Source organism: Sturnus vulgaris, chromosome 4, assembly GCF_052056855.1.
Source record: "Sturnus vulgaris isolate bStuVul1 chromosome 4, bStuVul1.hap1, whole genome shotgun sequence".
NCBI classification, from domain to species: domain Eukaryota; kingdom Metazoa; phylum Chordata; class Aves; order Passeriformes; family Sturnidae; genus Sturnus; species Sturnus vulgaris.
The window spans coordinates 69,786,296-69,807,622 of NC_142246.1; the positions used below are offsets into that span (position 1 = coordinate 69,786,296).

The window sequence follows — 21,327 nt, forward strand, 5'->3', positions numbered from 1 at the left end:
GGTTTTTTTTGGAGCTCAATAGAAATGGTTTAAAGTCCAGCTTTTTCAAGCACCCAGCAGTTTTCTTTCCCTGGACACCCATGGGAAGCAACAAAATGGCAGAGATCCAGGGAAAAGGTAAATTCCTTCTGAAAGCACTGCAAGGAAGCACTTAGGCTACAGACACATTACTCATGAAAGACTATTAGTTCAGTCCAAGAGCTCAAACAAGACCTTGAAGACCAAATGAATTGGTCAAAAAAAGCCAACCAAACAAAACTCACAGTAATCCCTGGTTTTCACTAGCAGGGGTACAGACCAAGTAGAGAGCTGACAACTCAACATCTACTCTCTTGAGGAATATTTTTCAGCCTTAGAAGGGAAAGTTGTTGCCAATACATCCAAACCCAAAACTTTCTTAGGCTAGGAGAGGAATCCAACAAGAGAGCAGCTGTGCTGAGTTAAAGCACTTCACTTAAAACATCCCATCAATCACGGAGCAGGAGAGTGCTGACGTTACTTGTATGAAATGTAAGAGTGCTATTACTCACCTGCAATTAAAAAGAATAGTTTGATTTGGTTTCTTGCCGAGAGAATTATGTGAATATTTTCCCTTTTGCCAGGTTATGAATTTTGCCAGCTTCTATAATCTGAAGGTAGCATTCCAGGTTCTGACTAAATTGTGAATGACACAAGTCAGATCATTTTGGAGGGGAAATCATTCTTTATCTGAAACCTAAATTATAAACCTTCATTTTTTTTTTCATCCACATTCTCTGCAAGGGGCTGGCTTGCAATGTCATGAAAGCACAGTTTAATTGGTACACTTTTTGGCACAGTTTGAAAAGAGTCCAAGATCTGCATGGAGACTCAATTATATTCTACTCTCTCTGGATTCAGACCCTCAAGGCATGGATTAAGATGAGACACTAATGGGGCAGCATGAAAAAGCTTGTATTACTGAGTTAGATCTCCTTCATGGATAAAAAGAAATAGGAACTTTCCAACTTGCAATTCTAAGTGAGAACCAAGCTACAGATAGGGTAAAGAGTCAGACAAGGATCTGGGCAAAGATTGGTAATGCAATGAAAGCATCAGAGCCATCTAGAGGGGATTTTGGCTGGGTTGCATCTTCCAGTGTTAGGAACCAGCAGTTCACAAAGCTCTGAGTGCAGGTTTATGCTGTATCTGGCAAAGAGAATCATTTCACATGCATTAAATGCATGCGTGCAATTAAAAAACAAATAAAAAAAGACAGAAGACAAGCAAGGGCAAGTAAAGAAAGCTATTCTAAAGAGAGAAACTCCCTGGGTAAATGCCCTTGCTTCTTTTTTTATTTTTTCCCCAGGTCCAAATCTACCATTTTCTCCATATTCTTTTTAGCTGACATGGAACTTCCTCATACCAAATTGCCTCAATGTTGGTTAGAGTAAGCATGCATAAAAACTATTAAAAGGTATTTTAAAAAGTTCTTCTCACTCCCAGAAACATTTGCTAGAGGACGTCTCTCCCAAAAAAATAAAATTAATAAAAACAAAAATTGGAATACTCACATTATAGAAAACAATTAGTGAGAGGAGTATCCATGCAGCCATCTTAAAGCTATTTTTAGATTCAAGTCATGAGTACCATAAAGTTAGTTAACCAGGGCTGGGTGTAAGCTTCAGTTCTATCTTGATTATGTATTAGACAGGTATCCAAGCATCCATATGTCCACCCCTTCACTTTGGTTTCTGAAAGAAAAAAATCAAGTTTGTGAACCTGAAGGGTCCCTGTTTGCACTCTGGTGCTTCAGGAAATGCCACACAGCATTTATCTAACACAAGCAAACAGACCCATGAAACATAACTTATGAATTTCAAACCCCAGTCTTTTTAGTATCCAGTAGAGGCAAAATAACCACTCCCTCTTCTCCAAGGTATTTTCACTCCTAATTACAAGAAACCATCTAAATATTTCACCCAGAGGGTTGATATTGCAAAGCAACAACTAAACGTGGCCTTACAAAACACAAGTATTTTGTCACGTAAATCCCTCCCTGGCAGTTCCCTTCCATGTGGTTTTTTCCTACATCTCAAACTTCTTGAGGATGTTTGAGGGCTTAGATAACACAGAGTAACCTGTCTATTTGTAGTGGAGACACAGAATGATTTGAAACCAGCTTATCTCAGGGTCATATCCTGCCATTGATTTTTTTCAGCACTCCCTATTGATTCCAGTGGTGAGTTCCACACACAGATCAATACCAGGATATGGCCTTTATTTATTAGTACACTTCTGCTCTTTCGACTCTACCCTAATGCCTCAAAACACGTGGAATTAATTACAGCATTCAACATTATATTGGCCTTGCTGTCTTTAGAGGAGAGCTAAGCCTTCATTTGGTCAACAGAATAATTTGAAAGGATTGTTTGGTGACTTCTGCCATTGATCCAGAAATAGATCTTGTGACACATTCTTTAGGGGCAGGGCTGAAGGAGAGGAATAGAGATACGTGGATAAGCACGTCCTTTGGCTTACCAGCACTCCCCACTTGCAGAAGCACTAAATTCCCAGCAGAAGTTTCAGGCAGTGTCTTGACAATGAAAAATTCTCTGCCTTGAATCAGTGGTCTGATTGTCCTGACCTAGCCTGATCTTAAAGACATCATGTACTAAAGAAATATATGTTGGGCACTTGGCTGAAAGTTCCCCCACCATTCATTTCTGAACTCCCATCAACATCCTTTACTTATCAGGTCAGGCATACAGGAACTGGTATTCTCAAGGAGTTCATCAAATATGCATTTTTTACTTCCTGGGGCTTGGAAGAAGCTGAAGCTGACCTGAAAAAATGAGTATATATTCTCCCACAGCTGCCAAGGGCAGGACTAATTTGAACACAGTTTTTCAGTGGTTCTGACTCAGGGCCTTGGCCCCATGCTGCAACTGGGCCCTACAGCTTTACCAGCTGTCTGCAGGGCCCAGGTTTGATACAGATTTCCAACTGCACAGGAACTGAAAGGTAAAGTGTCTTTAAAGAGAGAGTGCCTTTTCATTTCCCCCTCTTAGCACAGAATTCCTTCGTAGATGCAGGCATGGGTAAAAACTAGCCATGGGACTAAACTGAATATTCTGCCTACTGAGAAATCAGATCTTCTACTCAGAGTTATCACATCTGATGGCCAAAATGCAACACTATATTTAAAATCAGGGTAAATAAAACACTTCTTCCTAGGTGCAATGCCTACATTACCTTTCTACACTCTACAAAACAGCAGCAAGGTAATTATTCTCTGCGTTCAGAAGACTTGTTCCTTAGAAACAGAAAACCAAATAATCTTGTCACTCTTTAGGGAAATACACTAGAGGCAGAGCAGAAGATGAACAGCCCCAAATTTTTCATCTATTACACAATTACAATCCTGGTATTGGGATGCAATAAACCAACTGCTATTTTTACAAGTACTGCCTGTACCTGGGTACATTCGATTTAACCCAAGTGAGCAAAGGAACAAATGAGCAAGGAAAAGAAAGTGCAGAGGGAAAACAGAGCTTCAGCATTTGTTCAACTGCCTCGGAACCTTAGGAAAACATCAGTGCTTTATTGACTTTGCTTCTCTTGTTCTCCTTTACATCACTGGAGGGTCTGGCCTGTGCTTGAAGGAAATACTGCTCCTTTTCAATTGTTAAATAGTGACAAAGTCCAGGTGACCCTAACGCAGAGTCTGAGTGGTTTATGTCAAGCCTGGAGACAGTGACTCATGGAGTCACAGATGATCAGTTGATAAATGCCACCGGTATCAGAAACTTGGCCATTAACATGAGTGATGTGAGAACCAAGAGGTTAAGTAAAAGCTACCTCCATAATGAGTCTGTGATACAGAAAAGCAACGTTTTGACCCAGGCTTGGATTTGGGGGTTTTTTTTCTCTTTTCCCCTTTAGGTGGATTTGACTTTGTAACTTTTGCTTGTTTTGTAAATTCTTTTTTAATGCAACATACATTTTTCATGGGTGGGAAAAGGCTACAAGAAATGTTAGAAAGAGGTTCAGGTGAACCACCAGGAGGTACACTAGGATTTTTTTTTTCTTTTAATTTAACATTCTGCTGCTTCAATGCAATGTGTTTGCCACAAGCTGCTGGGTTTTGGAATTGCCTTTGCTTCAAAGTGACTCGGAAGCTGTTTTTAACATGTTTCTAGGAAGGAGTAAACTCTATTATTAGATGTATTACAAGCAATAAGTTCCCTTATCTACAGCCAAACATAAGACCAAGGACTTTGCTGAAGCAGAGCCTTCATGGAATCTTCCAAAGTTTTATTGCTTAAATGTATAAGCAAACACCTTAGATAATCACTCTGAACATTCTTCTAAGCTGCAATTCAAGAATTCAAATTGTCATTCAAGTCATTGTGTCCCACTTTCCTAAACTTCAGCAATTTAATGCAAAAGACACTACAATTTACAAAAACTGTGGGAAGCTTTGGCTGCCAACATGCAAAATGTCACGAATTATCAAAGCAGAAGCTAGTATTTCACAGTGGGGGTAACTAGTTCTGAAGCATTTGTATGCAAAGTATGTACGCTGTATTTTTCGTACACAATGCATTTACAGTGATATTTCTTTTCTTCGTTATCTTATTTTAATGAGAAAGAAGAGAAAGCAGCTTAGGCTGCTAAAAGTACAGATGGATTTGTGAAAATGCAGTCCACTCATCAAAGGATTTAAATAAATATAGGGAAAGGGGTAAGAAGCCTTCCTGGCCTGTGGAGGCTTTAGGCATAACAGAGAATGCCCTTTACAAGGCTGAGTATTTAATATATTTCACTCTTGTAAACATATTCCATTCTCTCTCAAGAGGAGAGGCTAAAGTACAATTGCTTACATATTCATCAACAATAATATGAACCATTAACAGAAATCCATCTCACAGTAATAAATATTTTTCCTGTTATATTTCAGTTTGAAATTAAGTTATTATTTGCCTACAAATAAAGGGAAGAGAAGAAGGGCTTCCTCTTCTCTTTCTCTGTTCAAAATTATTTTCATTTAATTATTCTTACAGTGGGAAACATAAAAGAAATCAAAATCAGAGTAAAAAATCACACGTGATACTTTCTCAGCCTCTTCAATAAAAACTTATTTTGGTGGAATTCCTAGTCAGTTCAGGAATTTGGAGATCGTGCTTCTCTCTGGTGTGTGAATAAGCATGGAAAGCTTTCGATATCTACTTAGAGATCATTTTATTCTGTGAAACCCATCTTAACACTTGAATGCAGATTTATTAATCCATCCTTTCCCATCAGGAGCCAGAAGTGCACCTGGTAGTTCCCCATATTGGCAGTCCCATCCTTATGCTCTCCACCCTCTGTCTTGCTGGTCCCACAACACACATCAGGGTTCTGGCAAGGTATGATTTCCCCTACATGATCCTCCCTTTCACCTCTCTCATGCCAGCTTTGCTCTGCTATCAAAACTGCTGAAAGCTGAGAGTTATTAACCTATCTGTTGGAAGACATGCTCCAAACTTGACTGAGCCAGCCCTGAGCAACCTGGTCTAGCTGGACCAAGTTTGAGCAGGGAGATTCTCATGGCATAATTAAAGGCATTATATATAGTGCTTGACCTTTGGAACCAGTAAAAGTTTTATCTCAAAATGTAAAACTGAAGATTCAAATAAATTTTACATTAAAAAATAAGAATTGCTAAGAACGAAAACTTTTTGCCTCATATTAGGCCATAATAAAGTGAAAATGCTGACTTTTTTTTCTTTTTTATAGTATTGATAGTCATATCAACCAAAGCTTCCAGACCTGAAAACAAAAGTCATGGATTTCCATCTTGCATTTCTTGAACTTTCTGGGCCTGGAAAATTGGATAACATGCTGAACTCAGAAATGATTTGACATTATTCATTTGAAATGAAGAAGTGAAATTTGGCTAGAAATAAGGGGAAGCCCATTCTGTGGCTTAGGAATTCAACATCTGGTTGCAGAAAACAGCCAATAAGCAAAATTTGCAACATTTGTGAGCAAGATGCAAAATCGTAAGAGGATTACATCCCGGAATCTGCAGTGTGCAATCCATCCATTTTAGATCATCTACCAACACAGCACTCCCAAAAAGCAGGCAGCACGTATTGCAGTGGTTAGGAAAAATGTAAATGGCTTAGCACACTCACAGGAAATCAGAATTGTCTACTTCGTGTCACATAAGAAAAGCAGAGCAGCAAAGGAGAGGCTCCTCATGAGGACCAGAGCAAAGGAAAGAATTTGAAAAAAATTTGAAAGGAGATGTTGGATCTGTTAGAGTGGCAGGTTGGTGATTATTTTGAAGTGATGGGGTTATTATAGCTGTGTGAAATCCCCCTTCTTCACAGGGAAACAAACAAAATTACACGGAAGAAAACAACAAACACAAAAGTGCATATTGTCATTTGTGCTGACTCTTTGGCTCCTAATAAATGACCCGAGCTGTCTGCAGCACCAAAGCACTCGCCAGTCTGAAAGTCCTGAAACTTTTCCAGAGGCTGTTTTGTTTATTTCTGTTATAGTCAAATCCACTTAACAGGGTACTGTGATAAACACCACTTTCCCTTGAGTTGTCCTGATGGCCAAGAGACTGAGTGCCAGGTGCTCTCAAAATGTAGTAAATAATTGTCTGTCTCATCCACTTAAGAAGCAGAGCTGCCATTCTGTGCAAGCTTATTATGTTTTCCTGATATACCTGCTGGCTGCTGCTCTTACTTTGTTGTTTTCTTTTGTCAGGTATTAAATACAATCCGTGGGTTAATAAAATTTCAAGCATTTGTTATGATGTTCAGTCAGGCAGAAATGACTCAAAGCCCCAGAAAAGTGTCTTCAGAAGGACCATAAGGGTTTGAAGTTTTAAAGGTCAGATCTTAAGAGGACCATCACTCTGGAGTTTAAAGTCAGAATATGTCAGGGTAGATTGGTCAACCTGAATAATAAAAGGCATGACATAAACTGTGGTTTCTGACCTGGATACATGGCAATGTTTATAATTTTTTTCCTCTCTTGGAGTGAGAGAGATATAGTGGAAAACATACTCAGTGTTGTGGGACTTGTGGATAATAAAAACAATCTGCTTATATGTGTTTACTAGGATTTGTCATAGAGCAAAAGGTGAAAAAAACAGATCCAGAAAGAGTCTCAGAGACAGCTTAAAGCTCATGGTTGGTGTCCATATGGAACAGATGTGTGTTCTACTCTGCGAGTTCTTGGTGTTCCTGGGCTAAACTGAAATATTCAGGTTTTTCCTGAGGCTTCCAAGAGAATGAGGGGACTGCTCTGCTGAGCATCCTCATGTCTGTGGAGAGCAGCACTGGCAGGCTCCTGATTTGGGTTAGGCTCTGCACAGCACCAGATTTCTATCACCCTGGACCAGAGCCACAGCCCCTGGCCTTGATTTAGGACCAGTGCTTGCCTGTGATGGCTACCTAGATGTTTTTCTTCTCTTTTCAACACAGCAGGTACGTGAGAGCTCCTGTAACAGAGGTTGTTTATAACAGAGTGCACATCCCTTCTTAATCAACACAGAGATTGCTGTGGGAAGGCAAAGCTTATTTCATCCAAATACTCTAGCTGAAGAAACAGTTGAATAAAAAAAGAATTGATCTAAAGCTTCCATGAGGTTCAAACACTATCAGAAATCTGGGTTTGAAATTGTTGATTTGTCAGTGCCCTTAGATTTTTTTTTTTTCCTAATCCATCCCATGAATTTAATGATGAGCTTCCAGGCCAAATGAGAACTCACATGTCGCAAACATTCAGTTTGACAGAAAATGTGTATTACAAAACCTCCTGTTTCTCAGTAAGCAGAAAATGACCCGGTCAGAGAAAATACTGGCAGCAATTTTCAAAGGACTCTCAAAGACACTTTGGTTATGTCTAAGTGACCTCAGTGATTCAGAGGACTCTGTGACCTCAGAGTGACTTTGAAAACCATTTTTGCAAGCTGGAATGAGAGTTTGTGTGCATCTCTCCAGAATAAGCATCTAAACTGGAATAAATGAGAGAACCCAGCTCTGTGGGCCTGCCAGGCTTTTTTCAGGAGCCCCATGGGGACTCGATGGGTAGGGACACAGCTGGCAGGAGCAGTCCTTTACCACAAGCAGTGGTGACACCAGGGCTGGACACAAGCAGGCTAGGACATGAGGCAGAGGGATGGTGGCCTTTTGCTGAGACAGCCCCCCATCCCAGTACAGCATGGTCACTCACCTGAATGGAAACTTGACTCCAAGAGAGCTGGGATTTCCACATATCCAACTCCCACACCCACCCACAGAGGTGGCTGTCTCCTGGAGTAAGCCACCATAGCTCTCTGCTACCTGGGCCACCATTCAGATCCTCATGGGAGGGCTCCTGACCTGAGCATTCCCTACACCCAACCACAGCTCTTGTCCCCCAGGGAAGTGGACATCACTAATTTTTATCATCTGGATAATGCTAATCCATAAGACAGAGAATGGAGTAACTGTTTTAGCTTTCTTGTATGTTAAGAGGAGCTACTGTAGTTGTGAGTTACTGATCAACCTCTGTGGTTAACTCTATATTTTTCCCTTGCAGCCATTTAGTACAAAGTGAGCTCTTGCTTTCTTAAAAGGCATGAGATGGCTGCCCATCAAAAACAATTGTCAGCATGGATGGCTGTCCCCTTTTGGCTAGAGACAAACCTCACTTCAAGTGGAAAAAAAAAAAAAAAAGCCACAGTTTAATAGTTTTAGTGCCATAATAAATGGAAGTTATATTGCAGTGCCTGGCAAAAGCAAGCAACCCATCCACACCAGGGTAGACCCCTGTCTCCATATAAATGCTTACTAAAAAGCTAAATCACCTCAGAGGAAGGATTTTACTGTCCTCCTGCTAAAGGAGCTTTATGAGCCATTTGTTCAGTTCAACCCTGTGTCTTGTCAAGAGCACCGGCTGTATAATGCACTTGCCAGTGTTTGTTCTCACGTCCTATTCACTTGTATATTTTTATACATTGACAGCTTCTATCATCAAATTTAATGACTTTTTAAGACAAAGAAGTAACTGACTACTGAGATCTTCCTTTAATCGCAGTAACCCTAACAAACCAACTCCTCAGCAAGCCCTTAGACAACTAAAAAGCATGTTCATTTTCTATAGTACAGACATGAATCAAAAACCATCTACATGGCACCAGGACAGGTGCATAAGGATAAGACACAGGGGCTACTCACTTCTTTTAAAAATACTAAGTATTTTTATCTTTTATCTTATCCATGTCTCTGCCTTCAATGAAAATCTGTGTTCTGCAAGAGATTTCATACTTAACAAATTCCTCTATGAGCCTGAATCATACCTAATGCTTAATCAGTTCCTTTGAAATCTTTTCTTCCATTTCATCCACAAAAAAATCATCTGAGGCTTGGTGAGACTTTTTTCCAACTTTATAACAAACATTTCCAATATTCCCTGTCTTCCTGTTATTGTTTTCCTCTTGAAACTTGCACAGGGCAATGCAGACCCTGGGAATATCTTTTTTTTTTGCAACAGGACAAAGTCACCGTTGGATATACAAGTCTCAGGAGTCAATGACATCCTACAAAATAAATGTACAGAGTGTAGATTGCAGTTATTAAGATTATTGGTTCTGAAGGGGAAGATGCAGTTTCTACTACTAGCAAAGAATCCAGCACCTGAAGGAATGGAAACTCTTACACCAGATGTGATTAAGCAAAAGGTACCTTACAGAACTGACTCGGTATTTTGGAACCATTAAAAGCAGAACAATTCGTGCTCCTTTATTAATGTATTCCCATGGTGGAACAAATGAGAAGCACTAAAGTGTCACAGATTGTGACAGAAGATCTCTGAGAAATCTCTTTACATACTTAGATGTATGGGCCATTTCCTCAAATGTGGATTTTTAAGGAGAATTTCCCAAGGGAAATGCATACAGGTCTACTTGTTTTCAACAAAATCTTTTCTCTCTAGGGCGGGGAACAGATAAAATGCTTTCAGAGATTGTTTTGCAAGAAAAGCATTTCTGCTGCCTGTGCCGGTTCCCAGCCGGTGGAACACATCTTGGAACAGGTCTCTACTAGACACAGGGGTGGAACGAAGTTTGGCAAAACAAAGACCTGGTTCCAGAAACAAAGAGCGTCCTGTGAATAACTGATCCTCTACAAAAGAAAAGGAAATCGAAGGGGAGGGAGCTTCTTCAGCCTGCCTTGTAATGCTAATTCATGCCATTAACTCACCAAAGGAGGTAAGGAGTCTGCTCCTTACAGTGGTACAGCTACTGTACAATGGAGAATTTAACATACATTTAAAATAGAGCAGCTTCACAGCTTGGTGTGCAATGTTCTTGGCTATGTCAGTCGTGGGGTCATGAAAAAAAAAACACATTGAAAAACCCTATTATACCAGAAGTCAGTTTAATACCACTGTAGTTCCTATCTTTTGGCCGATCACATGCCACCTGAGATGGACACAGATCTGGTCTGCACCAGGTTATTTTATCATTTATACAGGCAATGATTCAGATCTCAATTGTCTCACCTGTATTCCACGGAAACAAAGCCAAGGGCTAAACCCCTCCAGGCTGCAAACAGCTGGTTCTCAGGAAAGCAGGAGGACCTGTGCCTAATCTGACAATCATTTTTCTTCACAGTCCCTGGCCTTTAAACAACACTGAGAAGAAGAAGCCAGGATGTGATAGTGATTTTCTTCCACAGCCTGATGCTGCCATGAGAAGCACGTAGGCAAAATAGTCCACAATCCCTTATAGCAAAGAAGGAAACATATCTATTGTTAATTAATAAACCAACCTGATTTTATTCCTTTCTACTTAACCCAAACAGACTAGCTGAGCTCCCTAAACAGCTCCTGCAAGTTTCAAGCCAATAAAATGTACTGCTTTGTCTTTTAAAATACCTGGGACCTGAATTCAGCCCAAACCCTTACAAAGTAATACAGGAGCCTGAAGACTGGCCTGCGTAATAGGTGATCCACATGTGTTTCCTAAACCTCATTACTATTAAGCACAATATATGAAAATCTTTTTAATTTTCTGTGTTGGTCTGGTTTTATCTGTAATTTTTTTTTAAATTGTGTGGGGCTTGTTTTCATTGGGACTCTGCAGATATTTTTATTAGAAAGCCTCTGGCCACACTGTTGTCTCCAGGTCACCATGAAATGTCCTCAGACACCTGCTCAGGAGTGTGCAGTTATTCCATCTGTGCCTCTCCTCCTGTACACAGCTCCTTCATACCATGCCAGTGCATTACATAAGCTCCCCAAGTCTCCAAGTACTTGAGTCTGTTTGACCTAAATAAATAACCAATTCTGCCACCTCTAAGCAGACCACAGCATTTTTCCATGCACCTTTTCTCAGGGTATAGAACTCCATTCAGGGAGGGTGGCAGAACCCAGCCTGAGGAGGCTCAGCTGTACAGAAATGGCTGGAAAATCCAAGCCCTTCCATCCTCTCTCTGCTCTGAGCACCGGTTTGGTGGCTGGATTGAGAATTTCAGCAGTGGTATTTGTCCACCTCACTAATATCTTGAAGCCCTAATTTAAACTCCATAAAACAAGCCAGGCTTCATGGAGCAGCAAAGTGCTCTTTACTCACTTGTATAACAAAACAGACTCATGATTAATTATATCAAGTATAATCAAGATCCTACGCACTATTAATTTAAGATAGGAAATACAGCAGTAAAATAAGATAATATCTGCTACTGTAATTTCTTTCCCTGAGGACTTTGCTACTGTAGGCCCAAAGAAATAAATGACAGGCAAGGCAGTTACACCCTTTTTTGTTCTGCTACCTAGCATTCATCATGCAAATGCATAATTTTTTTCTTATCCCTGCTAATTCTGATTTGTTTTTGTCAGAAATGTTAACAAGATTTTCTCTCTAGTAGGTACAGTCTGTTGCATGTGTGGTGCTACTGGTATGGTATAGAAAGCACAGAGTTAAGAAAGTTCATAGATTAATCTACTCTGATCCCACACCTTCCATTAAAAAGCCTTCCTTTCCTCTGTGTGCTCATGTTCCTGTAAGAACATTCTGGATTTTTTCCATGACTTTTTTCCAGTCTTATTCTTGCCACTGCTACATTTTTTTTTTCAATATAAAGCACTCAGGATTCCTTCTGAAATAGTCTAAGGACTTCCCTGTGCAAAGTATCATGAAAATTCTGGAGAAATCCTAATCCTATTAAGATCAATGGTATCTTTGCCATGCACTTCAACACTGCCAGAATTAAGACCCTTGTTGATTTACAATGATGAGATGTTGTTTGGATGATAAATATTCCTGAGAGGAGGCTTGGGTAAGCAGCCAATCAAAATTATTTGTCAGTCCAGCCTCAGTTAAGGCTTTTCCCTAATTTGCATAAAACAACTCAAGATTTGAGTTTCTGTGGAAAAAATAAACCAGGTAAGTTTAGCTTAGTTTCTGGTTTCACTGAAAAAGTTACACTGAACTTTGGTATGTCACTGTTTGCTTAAAAAACATTCTTTCTGAATTCCTCCACACTTTTTTTTATTCCTCTGAAGAGTTTTAGGTCATTCTTGCTAGAGATGAGTGGATTTCATCAAGCTGTAGAACTACTTTGATGGTCTGGAGTGTATTTTACTGGGTCATGGATTTGCTGCCTATAATATTTGCTTAAGGAGCATGTCAGCACATCTCAAACAAAAACAGTTCTGTCATTTGAGTGCTTTTATCAGGCTTTGCTGTCCTGGCATGCAATGAACCACAAAACTTGTTACGTACCCCTTTAAATTATTACTTTACTGGGACAAGTGAATGAAGTTAAATTTGTATGTGGGGCTGTTCTGCTGGTGCATTTGGCTGGTAAAGCTGTGAAGTTTCAGTCTGTGGTGGCTGGTGGGTAGAGTTTGCTTGTCAGTTTTCTTTTGCCTTATGTGTGTGCTTGAGTGCGTGGTTTGGTGTTTGTGTAGTAGGGTTTTTTTAAAGTTGGCATGTTTGGCTTTTGCACTGTGAGCTCTTGGATCTTTATTCAGTCTGGCTTCTGCCATCACAATTAGGTGTCAGACCCACAGCATCATGGCTAGGGTAAAGGTGGCAAATAAATAAGTGGCAAACAAAAAATTAGTCTTAAGTTTCCTATGGTATCCACTCTACTGAGATTCTTTAGATTATGTTCAAAACTCATAAGAGTCTCTAAAAACTCTGATATCATCTATCCAGACCACTGTGCCACTCCATTCCAAAGCTGCTTGTAATTTTTAATATATCTTCTAGTCTCTTTGCTAAGAGAATATTCTGAGAAACCAGCAGGACAAATAATCAGGGTTAATTCTGACTATAACAACATCAACTTTTATTTATACCAAAGTTACAGGGAGGGCATCTCCCCTTTTAGTGCAGATGAATTATTTAAAAGGGAGGAGGGGAGAGATAGGATCATAACCAAAGTACGTGCCTTATCAAAATTGTCAGGGCTTTTACATTCCATTTCCTTGTGATAAGACTCTTGTGCTGAGCTGGTATTCGGAAGTGAGCCCAAAGGGCTGACTGATAAGTTTACATAAGGAAGGAAATAATCAATTTAGGGCTGTTACTGAATGAGCTCTTATCATGTTCATTTCCTCACTATTGCTTCTCAAGCTAAATATTACATGTTTAGGAGCAACTTCAAAAGATTTAACATTCTAGCCTCTGCATTTTATTAAGGAAAACTCTTTCAATAGCACGAATCATTTGCTTGCAGCACAATAAGAGCATAATTCATGCACTGACAAACTTGCACTTTAAGTCACTGATATTTATGATGAAGAAAGAAATACATACTTTAAGGAAGATTCCACTTTTTTCCAGCTTTCTATCTAATATCAGAAGCGCAGAAGAGGGATTCTAAAAGGTACTAATAGGTAGTATACTAAATTTGCTTCTGTAGATTTGCTTCTCCTTCTCCTGTAATGTGCTTTGTTTAACTGCATTAGTCTACTTTTTCTCCAAAAAAGATGTTTTTTTTTAAGGCCCCGATGACAGCAGCATGATTTGTGGGTGCACATGACTTACCACGCTAAAATTTAAAAATGTGGCTCTTATTTTGAGTCTGCATTAAACTGTAAAAAAGTACATTGTGTCTGGTGACTGACTGTAGCCCCTTTGTCCACAGCAGCTTTGCAGTGCTTCTGAGAGCTTCATCCAGGGCAGAATCTTTTCCACGAGATCAAAATGGAATTACTGGGAAAGAGCAGGGAGGAAGAGTCCCAGCTTAAATGGAATTATGGTAGTTTAAGTTGGTTGTTTACTCCAGTGTAAAACAACTACAGATTTAAACAGCTTCCATATGATGTCAATATTTATTTCTCTTTACTTGACCTGGTTCCTACCTTGTTCACAGTCAGCACTGAGGAGGGTTTGCTCAGGTCTTAGCTGGGATGTTTGTTTTTCCACAGACACAGATTACATTTGTATCCTAACATATTTTTGACTGCACTGTGTCCATTCATTAAGGAAAACCACAGAGATCCTCCTAAACCTGCCATGGCTATAAAACATTTTCCATTGGCATGCAACTGCTACAGAAAGGGCACCAATGGGCAATTCCTTCTGCCAACAAATTTAACAAAAATACCATGATCAAGCTTCCATTGAGAGAAAATATGGGAAGGAATGTACTTCCTCCCCTGATCCAGCAAAGCCTGAAGTTTCAGACCATCAGGACACTTCACAAGGTTCATGCACTCCACTGTGAGCAGCCTCCTTCCAAAGCTGCCATTATAATTGCCTTGCTCGTGTTTCAGCACTGTTGGATCCAGTCATTTCATTCTAGCACATCTTTAATTTACAAAACTAGATTTATTTATGGAGCAGACCACTTCCTTTCTGGAAAGGTTATATACCTTTCATCACCTGTAATGAATACCTAGCTTAATGAATTCATCAGGAGCCTGATCGAAAGACCTTGAAATGAAGTGGTATCTGTTCAACAGTTTGCTGCCTGAAGAAAATACAGAACACACTCAGCTTGGATTTTATATAACACAAAGGATGATGCATTTGCATTTAACAGACAGTTTTAAGCAAGAAATTCAATGCTTCTCTCCCTGGGCCCCATGATGTGTGCAGCCTCAGCTAGGCTTTGATCCAAAGCCCTTGACCTAACTCTTCAAGGTACAAACACTGTAGTGCAGGAATTGTTTGACATGGATGCTCTCTAAACTGTTTCCCAGAGAACATTCAAATAAAACAGGCATTGTACTTCACTAGGCAGCCCTGTCCTTCTGTAGGAAAGCTGACATTCATTTACAGAGAGGGCAGCAAAGTTGTCTAAGGATCATCAGGTGCTAAAGGGATGGGCAGGGCCTTCCTTCTGTCCAGCACATCCAGGAAGATGAGGGGATCACTAAAACCACGCAGCAATGAGTAACCAATTGTTTTGAGTGAGACTTTCTGTGGTACCACGTCTGCACACTTTATAAATCATTGACAGGTTTGTTATGCAAGTGGTCGCTGGTACCTTGTAAACAGAGCTTCTCTACGCTCTGTTGATCTTTCCACTGCAATTTGTTGCAGGCCTAATAGCTGTTTAAATAATTTCTGACATGGAAAAGGACAGGCCGGATCCTAAAGTGTAAACCAGAACCCTTAGGCTTAGCTGCTAAATCCAGGCAGTTAGCACTGAGCTCAGAGCATCTGCATTAGAATGCTTGGCACTGTCAGTGCAGCATGCTCAGGGCCTCCACAGCAAGCTCTGACTCCAAATGTCTCCATTTAGGGGGTCAAAACTGGAAATTCTGGGACACCCAAAAGGGAGATGAAACCTCAGAGTGGAATTTCTAGACAGGCTGTTTAACCTCTTGAATTCAGTCTGTCTGCACATAAGGGACAGAAAAACTCCCTTCAGGAGGTCAGTTTTGCATTATTTCAGTTATTATTGTTGCAGCAGCCATTGGTCATAATTACTAGACCAGATAATTGTCACATCAGTAACATGAGTTTATGTCACCTAGTTATTTATAAAGTACATTGGTTCCTTTTCCTTGCTTTCTGTGATGATGAGAAAATCTAAATATACCTGGGCAAATAACACCAAATGCTGTGTACACTGGCAGCTTCCAGAAACAAAGTTTAGTCAGATTTCAACAACAGATTTCAGTAAAATATTTTGGATTCACACCAAAAGGAATGAGACCGGACTGAACTTTTATTAAATTCACTTGTGTTTGTAATCACAGGCTTACTAGGCTACTACCAAAGTTTCATCTAAAAGGCATCAGTAGTAGTGGCAAAAATGGCATTCTGGCCAGAACAAATATTTTACTTTCAGTAAATAAATTTTCACCTTCCTGCCTAAGAATAGTGTTGTTGAATTACAGCTGAAAAGCTCAGAAGCCCTTTGCTTCCAATATAAGCTACTAATGAATGTAAGGGACACTCAGTGTAGTTCAACATCCAGCAGGATCTTCCAATGAGAGGCTAGGAACTCCACAGAAGCATGATCTAATGGAAAAAACATGATCAAATGCAACCCTCAGTAGAAAAGTTCCTTATATTTCTCTTTTTCAAGGGACGTTTTTACTGGTATAACATTAGCTAATTCTGGGAAATGTCAAGTCTGCCTACAAAAGGATTAAGAAAAGGGGTTTAGAAAAATACGACACATAAATCAAGGCTCTCCATAAAACTGCAGATGATAGGGGGTTTTTAAAATTATTATTCATTTTTTTTGAAAAACGAGGGCACTCCATTTTCATCAAGTGTCTGCTCTGTATCCTTTAGCATAACTTAATAAGTAAGAACACAGGAAGAGAAAAGGCAGCAAAATGCAGATAGGGATGGGAAGGTTTTAACTTTGCCATGGAACTGATATCCCCACAGAAAATCCACACTGAAACCTCAGCCTGAACACCTCCCAGTCCTGCCAGACCTATTTTCCTGCATTTTCATTTTTCAATGTGCAGGAAGATGTTGCAGCCTGGAGGACTGAATCAGGCATCTATGATCTCAGTGCCAACAGCACATTTCCAGAGATCACTCCAGCCACACTCCTCAGGTCCTCATTCAGGCTCCCTCCATCCCAGAGCATCATTCCAGCTGCAGGAGGCTGTTGTGTGCACCACTCCTGGTGTGGCAGGAAATTGGTCCCGGCATGGTGCACATTTCTCCTCGTTGTTATCGTTATTTTCATTCACAGAAACAATTTAATAACCAGCAAAGGAAGAAACTGCCATAAGCATTAGGATGTTTTGTCTAGGATCCTGGCTCCAAGCCTGGAATTTTTGTCATTAGGTGATATGATAACATTAGCAAATAATAATGATAATACTAATGTGATAAACAATATCAGAAGATAAAAGTAACACAGTGTAAGCAATCTTTGACTATTTTGTCTTTTTCTCACTTGCATTATGGCACACCACTAATTATCTGCTTTCCTGTATGAGTCACATCAAGTTATATCATTTATCCTTCCAGAGGGTTCAGAGGATATCATAAACCATGGAGAGCAATGCTTATTCTGCACCCTAATGTAATCTAAAGTGCCTGCTGCTATAATTGTCTGCCTGTTGACTGCTCTGCTTATAGGATATTTAAAGCAAAGGAAAACAATGCCTGACTGCAATTTTTTTTCTCCATTCATACTCCCCTCTAGACCTGATGCTTTCTCTCACTTTCTCTTGCCTATCTTTCCATTGGTCCCTTGTCCTTCCTTCTTCCTCAGTCTCCTGGGTGAAATTAATAATTTCTTTTTCCTGAGCCTGAGCCTGAACTCACATCCACAGAACACTAAAAATTATTTGGGCTCCTTTAGGGAGGTGGGGTGTACTACAGGTCTTAACCAACAGCCATAAAATCATCAAGTGCAACCAAGAATGCTCTGGGGATAGAGTCCAAGTGACTGTGGAGCCATGCAGCAGATCTCACCAAACACACAACCAAACCAAACAGAAACCACAGAAAATGTGCAAGAACGTATTGAAATATCAGCTACATGCTCCTCCATCCCTCCCATCTGGTCCCCAGATTTGTATCACAAAAATCTTTGGTAAATGTCACATAATCTTCATTTGAACGTGTTAATTCATCAAGTTTTTATTCCATCTATTTCCTGAATACAGTTAATAAATTATATATGCTTATGTTCAATGATTTGGAAATATTTATAATTCAAAAGCTTCCAATTCCCTCTTTTTTTTTTTTTTTTTTGGTAAAAGTTTTGTGTTGCTAAGGCAGAAGGTAGAACAGACTTCAATGTATCATCCTGGTGTAACAGGATGAATTTGTTCTAAGGAAGCCAGGTTAGAAAAAGATTTTTTGCACAACTACACATACAGTGTCTGTGCATTACACTTCCAGCTTACCCCACATGGGTTTTGTTTTTTCTATTTGCACAAAATTTGTGTATGCAAACTGCCACTGCACGCCTTATGTGCACAATTCTTTACACACTTTTCTCTGAAAAAAATTGCATTTTACAAGTGTTGCAAAATTATCAAATCTCATTCCATTGCACATCAAAGTGAGTGAGAACCTTTTTCCAAAGTATGGGCTAAATTAATATTTTTTAATCCTGGCATAAAATAGGCCAAAAAGTATAAATATAATCCAATAACAATTTGATTTAACAGGACTCCACTATGATCAGTTGATACCAAAAAACAGGTGTTTAAATATTTTTAAAATTAAGTCATTGTTAATTCATTGTTGTGTTGTCTGCTCCATGAAATTCAATTTGAAATTCAATGTCTGCCCATGCTGTATTTTAGAAACACTTTCCCACAATTTCTGAATGATGAAAAATGCAGCCACAAAAAAAAAAAAAAGTGCTGTTCTCTAGCACTTCGTGCTGCAGGTTATGACATGATCTTTACTTCCACTATTCACTTTTTATTCTGTAAATAATAGATAATTATACATTATATAAAATGATAATTATTGTTAATTTCATCATTTTTGAAGAGCTACCTGCAAAACAGAGCTACCTGTGAAATGCATTTGTCACTACAGAACTTCTTTTATAAAATATCCTTTTTCAAATTAGGAATAAAGAAAAAAATGAATTTCTCGGTTGAAAAATGTGCAAAACCACAGAGTTTGTTCAGGGATTGTAACACACAGAAATCTTTGGACTCTGGGTTATGCTAGGGATGTCCCAAGGAGTTCACACCTAATTGAACTGTGGTGACTGGAAACAACAGGAGTGAAGTGAAGCTCATCTCATGACCAAAGGATTTTGTTGCTCTCAGCTCCCAACTTGTGCCCCACAAAAAGCTGTAAGAAACCAATTTTCAAGTTTGCACTTGAAACAATGCTAAAGGTGAAGGGCTCCAAACTCTGCAAGGCACTAAGAGCCAAGCATCCCTTGCAAGTTTAAATGAGTGATGGAAAAGTTAGAAAGCAGGGTCATAGTTTTTCAAGCACTTGGAGGCCTGAGTAATGTTAATAGAGTGCAGAACAGAAATGTTTTTCTTTTAATCAGATTCTGAAGCAATACCAGCACCATCCCAGCATAATGGCATGGGGCAGAGTTCAGAAAACAGCAAAATGCTGATCTGTGGTACCACCCAGTGCCTGCAGTAAGTCACAGAGCACACATTACACATTACAGACCCTGTACTGTCTCTCACTGGAATAATGGTGGTCTTGCTTTTCTTTCCAAAAGTGAAAGGTGTAATTCTACTACTTTTCTGTGAATATTTTTGAAGCAATGACCATGGGTTCCAGTCCTATCTGGAGGAACAATCTGACTTGCCTGCATTTCCACATATTTATGGTTTACATCCAGCTCTCAAAAGCAGTTCCAAACTGCCAAACCCACAACAGCTGTTTTCAGAAACAAGCATTTCTTATCATTCGGTATCAAGCATCAGAGCCCATTAGAGTATGGAAGGAATGCCACAAATGAACTGGGTTTCTAGAGTCCTAGGAGATTTGTTTCAGTTTCTAATCAAACTGGTTCCCAGACTTAATTCAATCAGCCTTTATTTTTCCTACACTTGGCAGGAGAAGGACTTTTTTTTTCCAGAAGCAATTACTGTAAATATAAATGGCTGAGCACTCAAGCAGTATATTAACAATTCTAAATCCTTTTCTTCTGCTCTTGATCATAAAAACCCTTCCATGCAAGCAACAGTCATGCTCCTTTTTATTAAAAAAATAGTAAAAAGCATAAAGAAAGACCATCTGGGCTGGCATGCCTGCCTTTCTCTTTTTCATACTTATACAGATTGAAGGTGACCCCTTCCAATGTTTCAGACTCCCTGATTCCTTTTGAAAAAGCTGGAGACTTCTTCCAGCTTATCTTATTCCCAGGATCTTTTACAGTGCATCATAAGTATTAGAGATGATGGAAGAAGAGGAAGGAGGGGGAACGATAAGAACTGATACAGTTGCTATGACCAGAGTGCATTTCAAGCTCATTTTGAAACAAATTTGTCCAGTTAGAGGATAGTGACTTCCCATATTAAGATCAACAAGGGGGAAAAGTATGTAAGTGGGACTGACTTTCACCACTAAAGCAGCTTTAAATGTTAATCATGTGGTGACACAACATGCTTAAGTGTTGAAAAGACAGGACCCTGCTATAATCAAAGTGACACTGCCAGAAAAACCTACTTTCAGCTGGGAAAAGCTTTAGGTTTGCACAATGGGCTTCCCAGATAAAACAGCACAGGCAATTGCAGTTGTACAAATGTATATATACACTCATAAAGAAGGGGAAGGGGATAGGAAAATAAAGAGATATAGGCTTAATTTCCAAGAGTGGAGCAGGGAATCTTTTATATACCTTTATATTTTATAATTCTTGAACTGAAAATAATCACTGAATAAATAACTATCATCAGACCCCATAGCATCAAATATCTGTTCACTTCTGGTGGCAAGTGGTTTAGTATTTTTAGAGTTCTTCAATCACCACATCACTTAACCCCATTTACAACCAAGAAACACCACTGATTACCTAAAATGTAGGAAAAAGTCCTCTTCTTATAGTTCAGGCTTGCCAGGCTAAAAGGGGCTGGGAGTGTCAGAAGTCCCTGGCAGAGAAAAGGAAGAATATTATTAAAAGGTGGATGCTTCCAGGTAGCAGCACCTCTGAAGAGGTGCACCACATAACAAACAACTACACAGTGTGAGGTGGCAGGAAAGTTCTTTTAACAGGAAATTCCCCAATTATCCTAGTTTAATGGTGCGTGGTGTAAAATAAGGCAAGGCCCCTCCTTTATAATCCACATTAAAAGAATATTGACATCATAATGCACAACCACACAGACAAAGAATTATAAAGAATGTATTAGAAAGGACAGATATCATACTTTGCCAGCTGGTGGTGAAGAGTTATCAGAAGCAGACTTCTGCATTTCTTCCCTTTCCTAAATTCATAGCACTGC

General features: G+C 39.5%; 1 long non-coding RNA gene across 1 annotated transcript in view; it reads right to left on the reverse strand.

Moving 5' to 3' along the window:
* Nucleotides 1-1,538: 1,538 nt before the first annotated feature.
* The window catches only part of LOC106859422 (uncharacterized), a 129,481-nt gene continuing 109,692 nt past the window's right edge, over nucleotides 1,539-21,327 (reverse strand). The window contains exons 2-3 of the long non-coding RNA XR_001403854.2: nucleotides 20,898-20,973; nucleotides 1,539-1,712 (exon numbers count right to left, since the gene is read on the reverse strand). This is a non-coding gene — a long non-coding RNA (uncharacterized LOC106859422). The remainder of the gene's footprint in view (nucleotides 1,713-20,897; nucleotides 20,974-21,327) is intronic.